The sequence below is a fragment of the Lithobates pipiens genome, unplaced genomic scaffold (assembly GCF_037356315.1).
Source record: "Lithobates pipiens isolate NorthernLeopardFrog02 unplaced genomic scaffold, aLitPip1_a1.2 Scaffold_10, whole genome shotgun sequence".
NCBI lineage: Eukaryota > Metazoa > Chordata > Amphibia > Anura > Ranidae > Lithobates > Lithobates pipiens.
Genome location: NW_027507686.1, coordinates 15112152 through 15118654, shown reverse-complemented (window position 1 = coordinate 15118654; position 6503 = coordinate 15112152).

Below are 6503 nucleotides of genomic sequence, written 5' to 3'. Positions count from 1 at the left end.
TGAATAAATATGGGGCTGGCCTTCTGTGGAGAAAAGCATATAGAGCATTTGTCAGGGGGAATACTGTGATTTTTGTGAGCGGTAATATTTGCTTGCATGTGTTACAATGACATAATACTAAGCCCAATACACCGGGTGTATTTACTAATGTTGTTGTTTTAATGGGTATTAAAGCCATCTCATTCTAAACACACTCCTGACCCCCACCCCCCGAAGCACCGCGATAGTGCTCACTTACCATTATCATTCACTGAAAGCATCTGCACACAATGCTTCCCGCCAATAATGAGGGGAAATCTGGCTTCATAAATATGGATGCTGTCGAGGTCACCCAAACTCCCAGCTGCTGGCTCCTTCGCTATTTAATATATGTATGTAAACAGCGAATACACGGCATTTCAATCCTCTGTGTCCTGTTAACAGCTGAAATATGGAATGCATGGAGAACAGGGAGAGCGCCGGCTGTGTAATAAAATAGGGATTAAAATGTAATGTCAAGGGTGACACGGGGCGGGGGGGGGGGGGGCACATGGTGTGGTGATTTAACCCCCTGCCCTTTGTAAAGTTACAAACATAACAAGAAATTCCACCATTAGGGGCGCATTATCGCCCCCCCTAGTCCATGTGCCCGGGCCCTAATCTACATGCGGGGCACCGGACACATGGATTCCAATGTTTTTTTTTTTTTTCTTTAAGCACGTGATTAGAGCCTGAGGCTCCAATTGGCTTAAAAAATGGATAGGCCCGGGGCGCAGAGCACTGAGCCCTCAGCCCACCCAGTTGTGTGACATTAGCAAATTTATATTCGCTAATGTTTTCCTGCTTCTCCTCCAAGCCAATCAGTAAGCCGGTCTTAAGACCCGATTGGCGAGAGGAAAAGCGACCATAAAAGCCACGAGGAGGAAGCCGCTGAGGAGGAGACGCAGGGTGAAGCCTCTGAGAAGGAGGAGATGCAGGAAGGAGCTGAAGCTGCCCGCGACCTAGATGGGGTAAGTGCGGGGCTGGTGGGCTAATGAGCGAGCAATGGCCCCCCGCCCAGCCACCCCCCCTCTCTTAACCAGCCACCCCCCCCCCCCGACCGCTCGATCGATCTGGCTTATGAGGGGGTCCTATTCTTTAGGGAGGTGTGTGCCTAGGGGACCTTTAGACTAAACTCCTGAGGAATCGCTCCAGGACGAAACATGTAGAGCATCAATCTGCAACATCAAACACACCGAGCTCGCCCAGATATTGAAGGCCGTAATCTACCGACGCGTTGTACATGGCTCATTGGTGGTTTTGTTGATGGTTTTCCTCGATTTGACACCACTATGTTTTTAACAAAATTGTATAAAAGTTATATTTTTTTTTACAAAAATGACTGGTGTACACTGTAGTCTATAAAGTCCATAAGGGGCTACCAACAAAAATTCATACATTTTGGGATGTGTTTTTAACTATTCGCTTCCACGGTCCACCCTGTGAGGATGTTAACATATTATATAATAAAACGCGTTGGGTTAATAGAAATGCTACATGATTAAAGTGAATAAAGTATCAGATCTGCTGACTCTACCTGTAGACATGAGATTTCATGACATTGACCTCAATGACATGGAAAAAGGCAAAAACAGCCCTGGGTCGGACTTTAGAGGCACATCGGGACAATATTTGAATAAAAAATTCACTTTATTAATACAAACAATTCATTTGTGCAAACAGAACAAAAAAACAATAAGAATTAAAAACATACATATACCACAGTAACCATGAAATACATGGTGCAGAAAGAAATGTTGCACCATGTAGAAAACAGTGAGCCCCTGTGCGTCAACGCGTTTCGCTGTTTTGCTTCGTCAGGACACATTCAGGGGTCATTTAAGGAAACACTATTACCTTGTCAGCATAGAAGCATATGCAGATGAAAATGGAAAATTTCCCCACTGGGCGTCAAACATAACCATAGGGGATCAATCCGTATTAGGAGGCATGCAATAAAAGATAGTCCTCATAGTTTAGTATTGTATAAAAGGGATCAATTTATTAAAAGAATAACACCCTCATAAATAGAAGCATCACATGCATGTAAAATGCCAAAGCTCGTATTCATCCAGGAAGTAAAATGGCCGACTGTCATTCACGCATGCGTGGCAGCATGTGTGCGTGGCTCTACCCAATGCATTTTGTCATATATGACATCATCAGGAGCACGCACACACGCCATTACCACCGCCCTTATATAAGACAATTGACCCAGGAGGATAGGCCTATCAGTCCTGTGAGGGGGTGGCCCAATCAATTCAAAAACAGCCCCGTATGCTGAAAATGTTCTAAGGCCTCTGATCAGCCACCAGCGCCATCTTGTGTCAAAATACAAGTATGCACTACTGATAGTAAACTGGTTGTATACCCACAGAAATATATATATATTTTTTAAAACCTGTAATGCAAAAGGCATAATGAGCTAGTATGCACCGCATACTAGCTCATTATGAAATACTTACCTTAGAATGAGGCGTCTGCAGCTGATCCCGGTCCACACCGAGGGAGCTGACATTTCCCCTCGGCGTGTCTTCCAGGTTTGCGGCTCCGGCGCTGTGAGTGACCGGATGTCAGGGCTGGGCTCAGCCCTTCCTTCTCAGAGCTGACTGCTCAGCTGTCGGCTAATTGCCAGCTCCTATCTCTCTCCACAGTTACTCAGCTGTTGATGATCCTGTTCGTCAGTCCTGCCTACTTAATCCGTTCAGCCCAGAGGATCTCTGCCTTCGCCTTGGTCAACATCACAGAGACATTCTCCTGCATTCCTGTTCAAGACGTGCTTTGCTGACATCCCTTCTGGCTCCAGATCCTGCTTGCTGTTCCACTACATGGATCCCTGACATCTGGCTTGGCTGACTATCCGTTCCGGTTACTGAACTTTGGCTACATTTTGACTACATTTGTTCTTTTTACTTTTATTATTAAACAAGTGTGATTTAACTGTACTTCTGCCTCGGCCCGATTTCATGGTTTCTGACACTGGAGTGGCGATGTCGTCACTCCCGCACATGGGCGTGGGAGGCTTCTTTCCGGCAGCTCCTGTATGCAAAGTGAATATCTCCTAAACCGTACAGGTTTAGGAGATATTCATTTTACCTATAGGTAAGCCTTATTATAGAATTACCTGTAGGTAAAAGTACAAAAAAAGGGTATACAACCACTTTAATGATGATGTGTTAATAGTCAGCCCTGAGGAAGGGGATGCAGATCAATAAAACGTGTTGGGTTAAAAGAAACGCTACATGATTAAAGTGGATATAGTATCAGATATGTCGACTCTACCTGTAGACATTATGAATGAATGAATGAATAACTTGTATAGCACTACATATGTGAACTAAATCGCCTTAAGGCGCTTTTGCTGCCAGTGTCCGTCTGGGTTTTCAGAAGAGATGGGTCTTCTTGAGCTTCTTTCTGAAGGCCAGATGGTTTTCCTCCAAGCGGATGTTGTTAGACCTCATGACATTGACTTCAGTGACTTTTAATTTAATTTTTAAAGGTTAAGTACAACATGGGAGGCACAGTGGTGTAGTGGTTAGCACTCTCACCAAGCAGTAAGAAGGGGCGCTGGTTCAAATCCCAACCACGACACTACCTACCTGGAGTTTGCATTTTCTTCCTGTGCCTGCGTGGGCTTCCTCCAGGTACTCCGGTTTCCTCCCACACTCCAAAGATGTGCTGGCAGGTTAATTGGCTTCTGTCTAAATTGGCCCTAGTATATGAATGGGGACCTTGGATTGTGGGCTGTACAGGGATAGGGACAATTGTAGACACTCACTCAGGTTGAACTGGATGTCTTTATTCAACCTTACTATGTAACTATGTCTTTCATGATTCATTGGATATAATATCTTTATGGTTAGTCTTGAGGAAGGCGATGCAGATCATGAAACGCGTCATTTTAAAACATTTTTTACAATTTTAACCACTTCCATCCCGCGGGAATTCTAGCACGCATGTAAAAATCATCATTTCTTTTTGCTGAAAAATTACTCAGAACCCCCGAATATTATATATATATATATATATATATATATATATATATATATATATATATATATTTTTTTTTTTTTTTGTGGAAACTCTAGGGAATAAAATAAAATAAATATATAAATAAAATGGCGTTCATTGCAACTTTTTATGTCGCGTGGTATTTGCGCACTAATTTTTCAAACGTGATTTTTTCTGGAAAAAAAAACATTTTCATGAATAATAAAAAACAAAACAGTAAAATATTTTTGTATAATGTGACAGATGATGTTATGCCAGGTAAATAAATACCTCACATGTCACGCTTTAAAATTGCTCACACTCGCGGAATGACACCAAATTTTTAGGTACTTAAAAATCTCCATAGGCGACACTTTAACATTTTTTACAGGTTACATGTTTAGATCATCACAGTGGCTTAGTGGTTAGCGCTCTGCTCTAACAACAGGCAGGTCATGAGTTCAAATCCCACATATGATACCTGCTACCCTCCTAAAGTTTCAATGTCAAGTAGAGATATGTGTAAAACGTGTTTGGAGTTACAGAGAAGGTTTTAGGCCAGAATTATCGCTCTTTGCTCTAATGTTCGCGGTGATACCTCCCCTGTGTTTTGAACGTCGTTTACATATGCGGGCGCGACTTACGTACACGTTCTCTTCTGTGTGCGGGGACGTGGCACTTTTTGAAATTTTTTTTTTTTTTAGATGTAAACATCCCTTGTAATGGGAATAGTGTGTGATTGGTCCTCTTTATGGACATATGGGGGGGTCTATAAGACCCCCCATCTCACCTCGAGGCTGGAAAGCATCAGATCAAAAAAAAAATAACAATCTGATGCTTTCTAGCCGAGATCTCTGCTTTTTTTTTTAACTTCCGGTGGCCCGGACACGCGCCGGGGCCTCCGAGATTCATAGAGATTGCCGGGGACCATCAGGCCCTCGATTTTCACTATGACTTCCTTCGGTCACCGGTGGATTCCTTTTCGAGGTCCTGATCGCACAGGAGAGCCCAAGAGGCACCGGAGGGTGGCGGGAAGGGGGGATGTCCCCTCCTGTCCCTGGTAAGAACGCTCAAGCGGCTGAACTGCCGCTATAATCATTCTTATGATGTAGGGAATCACCCGCTGAAAAAAAACGATACCTGGATGATGCCTGCAGCTGCAGGCATCATTCAAATATCCCCACTGAAAGCCCAGGTCGTCATAATGTGCTAGTATGCATTGTATACTAGCACATTATGAAACACTTACACTGAAACGAAGCCCTCCCAAGGCACCCTGTCACTGCTGCAGAGGCTTTCATCTGCATGCGGTCTTCCATCCCTGTTTGCAGAGGCTAGGGCCGCTTGAATGACCGAGCCACGATGGCGTCACTCCCGCGCATGGGAGCCACAGCCGTGCACAGACCTATGAAGGAGTGCCACGGGTTTGCCGTTCCTTCGGAGCACACGCACCCGTGACATCACTGACCTAAACTGGAGTTTACATTTTTATAAGTCCAGAACACAGCTGTGACATTTCCTTCAGAACTGGCCACCTTCTGCGATTGCTAATTGCCTGGCTGTCATGCTGTTCCTCCTAGTTCATTGTTTTTTGGGTCCCTGTTTTGCACCAAGTATGAAGATCAGGAAAGTCAGAAGTCCTTATCTGCCCACTTGATGCAGGTCAGTGGAGAGGAGCTGCACTCTGCTCACATAATTTGTAATAAAAACATCTTTGCCATTCTGAAGCTTCCCTCCAACCACTTTGCAGGGCCGTTTTTAAGGCAGGGCAAAAGGGGCAGCTGCCCTGAGCCCTGTCATTGTTGTGGGGCCCAAAGCAACTGCCTCATACTTGCTAACTATTTTGGTTTAAATTCCATCGTCCCTTGAGGTTTTAGTCCCGTGCTGTGTCCCAATATCTCAGTGTGAAGTGCTGCTACTAATGTTGCCCAGCTCTACCCTTTTGTTGTGTACAGAGGACTCACCTGCAGACCCTGTGTTTACATGTAAATTACCGGCATTCATATGTAAATAGCGGCGGCATTGATATGTATATCATGCCCCCCTGAGGTCATATCCACAGTAATCTCTAGCAGCCAATTAACAAGCAGAAATCATATGCTGTAAGCTTTAGCAACTAATCAGTGAGCCGTAATGTGTGCTGTACCCTCTAGCAACCAGTCAGTGAGCGGTAATGATACACTGTAACCTCTGGCAACCAATCGCAATAGCTGCCTGATCTGATTCAGTAAACTGATTTTGAGTCTAGCTGCTATTTATTGTATGTCTCAGAGCAGACGGAGAGCGAAACTGCATGGGGGGGCCCCAAGAAAAGTTTAGCCCAGGGTCCAATCAATATTAAAGAAGGCCCTGACACTTTGCATATTATTTTATATATACTGCGATTCTGTACTTGCCAAATATGCTGCAGAAATCTCCCTCCATTGAGTCTGGCTGCAGCCATTTTAACTGTGGGCAGCTGAAGCTGCTTCCTGGATTTACACAGAGCCACACCT